This window comes from Myxine glutinosa, chromosome 6 (assembly GCF_964187855.1).
Source record: "Myxine glutinosa chromosome 6, kmMyxGlut1.1, whole genome shotgun sequence".
Lineage (NCBI taxonomy): Eukaryota > Metazoa > Chordata > Myxini > Myxiniformes > Myxinidae > Myxine > Myxine glutinosa.
In genome coordinates this window covers 110136571-110147130 of record NC_136266.1, presented here as the reverse complement: position 1 = coordinate 110147130, position 10560 = coordinate 110136571, and the positions used below count along the sequence as shown (strand labels likewise).

Here is a 10560-nt window from a genome sequence, read left to right as displayed (position 1 = left end):
GGTAATCACCTTGGAATGCGGATTCTAACTGAAAATTTGGAATATTTAACAATAAATTCAATTTTCCTGGTGAGTCAAGGCTATTGCTGGCATAAACTGTTGTGAATCCACTTGAGCATCATTGCACCATGCCTAGGACCAAGTCATGTTGATCTGTGGTGCTTGTGGGTTTTTTTTTTTTCACAGGGCTGGTGTACGCGTATAGTGCTGTAGTAGGGTGCGATGTGGCTTACCACTCGTTGTTTTTAGCTACGGCCGCCGGATAGCTCTGCGAGCGAAAAGAAGGCCGAGTGTGTAAGCCCTTCCTTCCGGTACATAGCCTCTACCCTTGCCAAGACTTTCAGACTACCTCCTAGTGGTGCACCATGGTTATAGTGCTCTTGAGGGCACTGGCTAAATGTCTGGAGGATCTCGGAGCAATTTGGTACCCTGGAGGTGTAGTGTGCATGGCCCTTCATTGTGAGGACTTGCTGTGACACTCACCAATCCAACCAGGTTAGATGGAGCTCTTCAGCCTTGGTAGGCAGTCTACCTAGGAGAAGGAAACTCTGATTGCAAATCCCCCTGCTGTCTTGCGGGGTATGTCTCTTTAGACAGAGGGTCGGTCCACAGCTGATTCTGTGATGCCACCAGGAAGGGCATCCAGCCACAAAAAACATGCCTCAAATGCGCCTTTTGGTGAAGCAGCCATTAGGTGAATCACGGCTTACACATGCAAGCATGGAAACGGCTGTAAAATGATGACAATGATGATGATGATGAAGAACTACTGCTGGAAAGGCAATGGCAAACCACGCAGTATAACCTTTGACAAGAAACTGCTTCAACAGCACCAACTATAACACCAGAGTATGGTGCATTAGAATCAGAATATCCCTATTTATATCTCTCTGCCATCTTGGAAATATATTCTCTATCTTTGGACACAACTAAGGCTGTAGATCAGTCATTCAGAGACATTTTGCGATTGAAGAGTCAAAACCACAATGATGGACGGCAAGCAGTATCAATTATTACAAGAGAAGGATGCATTGCTAAGTGCACCACACCAGTTAATGGCAAAACAAAAGGGGAACTTATTGGATTATGAATGATGCATCTATCTTCAGTACCTTAGATGTCCCTTTTCATTACATTTTAAAGCTTGGCCTTGTTAGCAAGAACCGATAACAGATTATGACTGAATTTGTCTGCTGGGAGATTTTTTTTCTCACCAGTGGGGGATACGGTAGGCCATGAGGAAGTTTTATTTTCAAGCATCTAAGAAGCTTTGGGATATCGATGATGATATGGTTAATATATTAACTTCTGCTTTGCCTTCACTGCCTGAGTCTCAGCCTCTGCAGCAGGAGGACCTCAGCATGGTGCTCGGTGTTTAATGTATGGTAATGTTCCTGGAATAAGCAGGCTCCTCTGACCCAAATTCTATAAAGCTTTTTGAGACATATTGGGGTTTTATTTTCTTGAAGTTTTCAATGAGTGCCCCCAGCAGCGTGAACTCCTTTTAGGCTGTAATCAGGCTATGATTTCTTCTTCCTAACTAGGGCGATCCTCAAGTCATGTGCAACTGGTATCCAGTGTCATTTTAATACAGAGACTGCAATATTATATCCAAATAATGTTTCCTAATCATTACCCTTGCCAGAGAAGAGGGTATTGCATTTGAGTCAGTTTGTTTGTTTGTCTTTCTGCTTGTCCGCAAAGAATAAATATTATTTTCTCTGCAACCGTTGGTCCGATTGACAGTAAATTTTCACCATCTCGGCACCTGCTCCTGTAGAATTTCGAAAAACCGAAAAACTTTGCACCTCTATATCTCTGAAAGCGCTGCATAGATAAAATTGAGACATGGCTCATTGTAAAGAACTCTCCATGGGGAATAACATATGTCAATGATGATGTCATAGGTGCCTCCATTATGACGTCATAATTCGACAAGCACAAAACTTCATCGATCAATATTACATTTTTTGAGCGTCATCTAGGGATAAATTGGTGGAGAAAAAATAAATAATGATGACGTCATCGGTCACGTGTTTCGACCGCCATATTTGTTTTAACAAGAATAGAATGAAGAATGATCGTTTTGAGGCCATTTTTCCCCGCTAAAGCGGGGGTTAGCCTTATTTTTTGTTTGTTTTAACACAAAAGCCTTAAACACCACTAAAAACACGTCCTGGCGAGGTCTGCAATATCTGATTGCTCTTTCTTGTTTAAAATGTGTTCTGCCCAACTTGCTACTTTAATTACTCTTATGTACTTTGGCGTTTAATACAAGACCAGCTTTCTTCATGCAAAATTTATTTGAGGTTTCTTACTCACAAGGGTCGAATATTCATATTGTTTTTCTTAATCAGTAGAAGCCAGAAAGTTTTCGACAATGTAGATAATCACCATCTCATAGCTGTACCAGGAATTTGGGTTTTGTTCTTCCTTTTGTTCTGTTGTTAATATTGTGATGGCCGTTCAGGCAGATAACTCCGAAACGGCATGTCTATAAAGATACCACGGACACCATCGACAACACTCACCTCTGGCTGGATCTTCACACCCAGGGTTGGTTTACCATACCTGTGAGGTGAGTGAAGCAGATGGGGAACCGTGCTGGCGACTACTTGATGGATACTTAATTGGCCAAGCAACTCAACGCCATGTGACACACTCAATGGACTATCACTACAATTCTGTACTCGGACCAATTGTCCCGGAAGCGCTACCCCAGATAAAACCCGAGCAGGATGAGTCGACACAAATCAACACTTTAACTAGAACGGCACTCAGTAGAGAGCATCCCCTCCGCCAGGTACGTTTTGTATCCCACTGAAAGGCCGGATCTGGATTCGGACCTGAACGAAAATAGAATCGGCTTTTTTGTCACCGAACCAACTCATCCCCCAAGTTTAGTCATAACTCGTCCATAACTTTTTCAAATATCACTTTGTCGCTTTTCACCCGATCTCTCAATGGTGAAGAATCACTTACAATTTTAAACAATTCTCGTATCCGAATTCAGATCCTCACCAAAATCTGTTTTGTCTTTGTCACACACCAAACCTGTCAACCACGTTTCGTCCAAATCCGTCCATAATTTTTGAGATATCCTGCTATGTATCGTTTTTGGCCCTATCTCCCATAAATATCCGAATCCGGACACGAGCTTTTTCATTTTAATTTGATTATTCACCATTGAGATATGGGGCCAAAAACGATATACAGCATGATTTTTCAAAAATATATGGACAGATTATGATAACTTATTGGATGAGTTGGTTAGGTGACAAGAAAAAGGTGATTGGATTTTGGTTCAGATCGGGATCCAGATGCGGCCTGTCAATGGCATACAAAGTATAAACTGTTCCGACTGGTGGAGGTATGTGCTCTTCCAAGTGCCGTTGTAGTTTATATAGTCAGGCCCCGCCATTAGTGGTGGATACGTTCCTGGAAAATGCTGCAAATGTCGAATTCACAAATGTGGGGGCAGTTTTAATGGGAAAAGGGGGGGTGGGTCATAGCTTCTCAGCAGATCCTGATTCGCGGAAAATCCCACGAATGTCAACACCGCAAATGTGAGGGCATTGTTTCAATGAGGAAGAAAGGGGTTTGTTCCCGGGCATTTCCTGATGCACAAGGGAAAATTTTTAAAGTTAAAAAAATGTCTGCGACCATGAATGCACATGATTACAGTTTCATAAAATATGCTTAAATAATAAAAAGCGGTGACACCGGGTACTGTTTACAATGTTTATTGAAGGACAGTGATTACAGTTTATTAAAAGTGCTTAACCACACAGGGTTATTTACAATAGATTACAATTACAATGATTGTAGATTATGATTGTGGAGGATTACAATGATAAAAGCAACGACAGGACGAGTGAACTCCAAACGCTCATCTTTGAATGCCTGATCTTCATAAGTCCGAATTACTAGTCACTTATCTAATCTAGTGACTAGTTCTAGTTCCTTATCAACAGTTCCATTGCAGCGCTTACTTGAGTGCTTAAAATACCCTTCGGACAATCCACGGGTCATACTTGGTATGTGGGCCAAATTTGATGACTGTTACATTTGTATGTATTACTGTTACATTTGTATGTATTACTGTTACATTTATGTGTATTACCATTACATTTTATGTATTAATGTCATAATGACCACACAAATTACTGCGATGATATTTGTATGTATAACTGTTACATTTGTATGTGTTAGTTACATTTGTATGTATTAGTTACATTTGTATGTATTTGTTACATTTGTATGTATTAGTTACATTTGTATGTATTAGTTACATTTGTATGTATTACAGTTACATTTGTACGTAGTAGTTACATTTGTATGTATATTGTATTAGTTACATTTGTATGTATTAGTTACATTTGTATGTATTAGTTACATTTGTATGTATTAGTTACATTTGTATGTATTAGTTACATTTGTACGTATTAGTTAAATTTGTACGTATTCGTTACATTTGTACGTATTAGTTACATTTGTATGTATGTTATATTTGTATGTATTACAGTTACATTTGTATGTATGAGTTACATTTGTACGTATTAGTTACATTTGTACGTATTAGTTAAATTTGTACGTATTAGTTACATTTGTATGTATTAGTTACATTTGTATGTATGTTATATTTGTATGTATTACAGTTACATTTGTATGTATGAGTTACATTTGTATGTATTAGTTACATTTGTATGTATTAGTTACATTTGTATGTATTAGTCATAATGACCGCACAAATTACTGCTGCAATGACTGTTTTGGCCAAAATGACCAGTTCATCCCACCTTCTGCAATGTTAACATTCAATTTCATGTTCAGGATACTCCAGGGCATCAGAAAAATATCGTGTCAGAAAAAAAAGAAGCAGGACAGGGTGATGATGCTGTTGACCTGTAGGGACCAGAGTGGAAGAAATGCGTGATGTAGAGCTGCCTGGCACATTTCCGCAAGTTTCTGTGCAGCTCGTTTTGGGGAAGCATCACGTCATCCAACCCCTCTTAAGCTTGAGGTAAAGCACCATGACTGGGTCAGCTCGTTGTAGGGGAGCATCATGTCATTGTTGTAGGTGTGCTCGTTGTAGGGTGTGGGTGTCGTTGTAGGGTGTGTGCTCGTTGTAGGGGAGCATCATGGTAATGCCCCATTACTGGGTCAGCTCGTTGTAGGGGAGCATCATGGTAATGCTCCATTACTGGGTCAGCTCTTTGTAGAGTGTGGGTGTCGTTGTCGTTGTAGGGTGTGCTCATTGTGGAGGAGCATCATGGTAATGCTCCATTACTGGGTCAGCTCGTTGTAGGGTGTGGGTGTCGTTGTCGTTGTCGGGTGTGCTCGTAGGGGAGCATCATGGTAACGCTCCATGATTGGGTCAGCTTCTTGCCCACATATCCTGCAGCACCTTACCCCAGGAACTTGACCATAGGGTTGGTCCTTTGCTTTCAAGCTTGCAAGTGCATCTCGTCTTCCTCTTTTTGTGGTGCATTTTATTGGTGTACATCTTTTTCAGCCTCTTTATCCACTTTGTAAAACAGAAAATAATCCAGCGAATTGCCAAAGAATTGCACACAACATGAAAGATGATTTCGTAGATGTTAATCTCCACCATCTCTTCTTCCTGATCTTCCATTGAAATGAAGTCCAGACATTCTGAAGGGTTTGGGTTTGCAATGAGCAAAACATGGGTCAAAAGAAAGAGAAAATTTTACTTGGATGACTTTGAAATCAAATTAGGCAAAACAAACGCAGATCAGCCGTTCCTCACTCCAAATTCCTCTGAGGATTAACATGGTGAAAGTTGTTGCCACTTGTAAGAGTGGAAAATAATTATGATTCCAACATTTCAGTGTGAGAATAAAACGAGGCCAAATATCATTTAAAATCACAAAAATCACAGTTATACAAGTAATTCTCAACCTGTTGTTATATCTGCAATGAAGAAATTATTACAAAAGGTAATGCAATGAAACAGTCCGCCCAACTTACGAATCACTACTATTTTCTTGTTCTCTCAACATATTTTACATTCAGCATCAAAATCAACTTACGGTGAACATCCATATCATCCAGACATGCGGTTTCATTTCCAGGGATCTCAGTTGCTGGAGTCAACCAATGTGTTGGAGCGCACTTTGGGGAGCTCCATATGGAGGGCTCCCATGGGCAGGTGTCAGGTTCGATCTATAAAAAAAAAAATGTCAGAAAACTGAGTTTAGGAAAAATGTTTTAGTCCCACAACGCATTTAGACAAAGCAATATTAAATCCTTCATACATTATAGCTATGGATCCCACTTACCCTTATACATGATACAAATACATGCACATTTACACACACACACACACACACACACACACACACACACACACACACACACACACACACACACACACACACACACACACACACACACACACACACACACACACACACACACACACACACACACACACACACACACACAGTTTTTTTGTAAAGGCTATACTGGGTGGTTTGCCATTACCTTCCCAGCAATAGTTGTATAAGAAATTTGTAATTTGTTCATGGTGCCAGTGATAGGTTGCCAACTCTTCGCGAATGACACCATGGGATATTTAATGTCCAACAACTAATGCCGACAAACGGGATGACCAGGTTTACCGACATCCGAAGGACGACACATACATTGATGAAACAACCTGCCTGTGAAACACCAGAATGACAGTTTCAATGAACACAATGACAGAACACTGGAACCTAATTGTTTTTGTGAAGTTTATTAATATTTTTAAAATTCTCCTGTTTTTGGATGTTTATTAGTCCCCTACCGATGTACACCGGAGGGGACTATAGGTTTGCACGCCGTCCCTCCGTCAGTCCGTCACGCAAAGAACAGCTTTCCGGACTTTTTTTCTAAACGCTTAATGCTAATGATTTCAAACTTGGCACATGGTTTCCTCATGATAAGTTACAGATCAAGTTCGAACTTCACGACACTTCGATCATTTTTGACAAAGTTATGGCACTTTGAACTTTGGGAATTCTGATATTTCTGATGCTCCTTAACTCGGTGCTATTTTAAGTTTTAATTTCCTTTAAAAAAGATGTTCTCTGCAATAATTCGACCGATTGAGATCAAATTTTCACCGTAGGGGGGACTCGGTCTGTAGAATATTCTAATGGTAATTATGACGTCACAGGTCACGTGGTTCGGCCGCCATATTGTTTTTCGTGAAAACATGAAAACCCCTTTTTCTCTGCAACGGCTGGACAGATCGAGGCCAAACTTTGCAGGCAGAATCGCATACCCATGATGAACAAAAAAGTCAGCGAGCATGACGTCATGCGTCACATGGTTTCAGAGTTATGACGTTTTTAAGCGTGAAGCTTTAAACCCGAGCCCCTCCCTCATTTTTGATCCAATCGGGGGGAAACTTCACAGATCTGTTCAGCATGTCAGTCTACTAAAATGTCCTTTTGGAATTTGCGATAGGGCACGTGGTTTGGAAGATATCGTTAATTAAACGAAAATATATAAAAAATATGTATATCTCGTGAATCGCTAGTACCTCAGACCGTGAGTTGGTAATTATATAATTCACACAGTGCAATACGTGCAGGCCGCTCCACGGAGCGACCTTGCGGGCTTATCAACGAGGCGAGGCATGACACATGTGCCTCAGCATACCTCAGATCAAGTTTGAAAACTATCATCAACCGTGCATAAATTTGCATATTCGATCATTTTTGACAAAGTTATGGCACTTTGAACTTCGGTAGGGGACATGTATTGCAGCGCAATACTCAATGCTTGTTTTCCTTTAAATTCATTTTCTCTGCAACCCGCTTGAGCGATTGCCACAGAATTTTCACCAAAGGAGCACCTCCTGCAGTAGATTTTTTAAAAATGACAATAATGATATCATAGGTCACGAGGTGCGGGTGCCATTTTGGAAAAAAAAAAAAACAAAAAAAAAAACTTTGCACCTCTATCTCTGAAAACGCTCCAAGAAAAAATTTGAAAATTGACACATTGTCAATAACTCCCCACGGGGAGTAAAATATATGTTGATCATGACATCGGTGCCTTCATATACAAGACTTAATCGGGTCATAAGTACAACGGGTGCCTTCATATACAAGACTTAATCGGGTCATAAGTACAACGCTTAATCCAATCAGTTTGAAATATATTGAGCGTAATCTAGGCAAAAATTGTATGGGAGAATTATTACCTCCGCCACCAAAGGTGGATGGAGGTTATGTTTTCACCCTTGTCTGTTTGTCTGTCCTTTTGTCCGTGAACAAAATATCTCAAAAAGTTGTGGACGGATTCGGACGAAACTTGGTGGATTGGTTGGGTGTCTGACGAGGACGATTCGATTGGATTTTGATGAAGATCTGAATATGGATTCGGATATGATTATTATTATTATTTTTTTCAAGTGATTCTTCACCATTGGGAGATAGGGCCAAAAACGATGCATAGCAGGATATCTCAAAAGTTTATGGATGGACTTGGACGAAACTTGTTGGACAGGTTGTGTGTTTGAGACAAAGAAGAATCGATTCAATTTTGGTGAAGATCCAGATCCGATCCAGCTTGCAGAATTTTTTAAGGGATTCTTCACCATTGATTGATATGGCCAACCAGGCGAGGTATGCTCTCTACTGAGTGTCGTTCTAGTATTGATGATGTCATTGATCACATGATTCAGCAGCCATATTGGCTTGAAAATGCAAACCTTCTCCAAAACGGCTCACTAGATCGATGTGAAACGCCACACATATGATCTAACAGCCTTGGGAAATATATGTTGAAAACGATCAAGTCATAGGTCACATTGTTTGTCAGCCATATTGGATAAAGAAAACGAACCTTATCCGATCAACACAAAACATCACACACATGAACTCCTTCCCAATCCTTGGCGGTGGACTTTTTAATTTATTTATCTCAAAGGCCATGTGGTTGGGCAGCCATATTGGATCAAAGTAAAATAAATAAATAACTTTCCATGAAACGGCTTATGCGGTTGAAGTCAAACTTTACAAAATGTAAATGTGATGGATCACATGGTCTGGCAGCCAGAATATTATATATATGTGAAAAAGAAGAAACCTTTATGTAGAAGAAGAAGAAGAATTATTTTTACACTCCAGTACGGCTTAAAAGAACGATGTGAAACTTCACACACATTATTAACGAGTATTTTGGAATACAGTTTGGTAATTTAAACATCGGCGTTTGCATTTCTGGCAGCCATTATTAAAAATTATTTTGAATCTGAGTATTGTTTGAATTCCTTTAAATTTCATTTTTAAAATCAAATTCTGAATCGAGTTTTTTTAAAAAGAGGATTTCATTGGTCACGTGTCTGATCAAAGTGGGACGTCTTTGCACCCGACCATCACTGCCAACAGTTACAAAGTGGCAGTTCTAGTTATTATAATTAATAACACCTGTCAAAGTGATTTTAACCCAAACTAACCAAAACTCATAATCGTCATTTCAGCCCAAACTAACCCATACTCGTCAAAGTGATTTCAACACAAACTCTCCATTTCCATTCACGCGACTTCAACCCAAACGAAGCAACACTGGTAACACCGGGAAAACATTAATTTTTCTACATTCGCTCAAGCTCTTTTTGAGCGGTGATACTTTTCCGAATTTGCCTTTTGATGTCCATTAGCCATCTTCATCACATCACCTGTATCTTTTACATTGTCCTCTGCACTCACAACCTCTGCTGCTTTACTTCTGTTTCGTTATAAGAGGTTGAGAATGCACGTTTGACCCTAAATGGTACAAGTGATGATGAGGGACCACCCCGGGGACGAGTCTGGTCTTGGATCTCATGATCATCACCAAGATCTCCATAAATTTCAGGCAGATCAGATCGCTAAATTTAACCTCTGGAGGAACATTTTAATTTTAATTTACTTCATAAATGAACAACTCATCCACTGAAATAAGTAAACCTGTTCTAGACATCACACAATCTCGCAAAACCCACACGTGTAATTTCGGCCCATGAGTTGCTTGATGGTTCTACTGCAGGAAACTAACCGTGCGTTCAACCATCTTGACCTAGGACGCCATGTTTGAGTGTGTTAAGTCAGGACCACTCTGGGATTAAAGCGTGTGTTTGGGTGATGTGTTTGCGATCATACCTTCAGAAAGGAGGTCGGAAGGATGTTAACTTCGGACTTCTGAGAGACATGAAAAATGTGTGATGGACAGAAGAAAACAATAATTGAGAATTAATGAGGTATTTCACCAAATGGCCACAGATGATCAGTTATCTCTCAACAGTCAGGGATATGTTCTGCATGGTGTGTGTGGTTACAGATGTGGTTCTGCGAGTGGCTATGTTACTGCGTATGTGGTTGTCCTGGCATGTTATGAAGTGTGTACATGTTCAGTGGGCTCTGCATGTATGCCATGGTGGTATTTATATCCTCTGGGATTTTAATGTGTGTGTGTTTCTGGAGTGATGTGTGTGTGATCATACCTTCAGAAAGGAGGTCGGAACGATGTTATGAATTCCATTGTACAAATACCTGAAAACCC

General features: G+C 40.1%; 1 long non-coding RNA gene across 1 annotated transcript; it reads right to left on the bottom strand.

The window, feature by feature from the left end:
• Positions 1-4762: 4762 nt before the first annotated feature.
• Positions 4763-10296, bottom strand: LOC144892524 (uncharacterized). Its single transcript, XR_013623724.1, has 3 exons — positions 10161-10296; positions 6054-6186; positions 4763-5655 (listed from the first exon to the last, which is right to left on the bottom strand). It is a non-coding gene; the product is annotated as an uncharacterized LOC144892524 (long non-coding RNA).
• Positions 10297-10560: the final 264 nt, after the last annotated feature.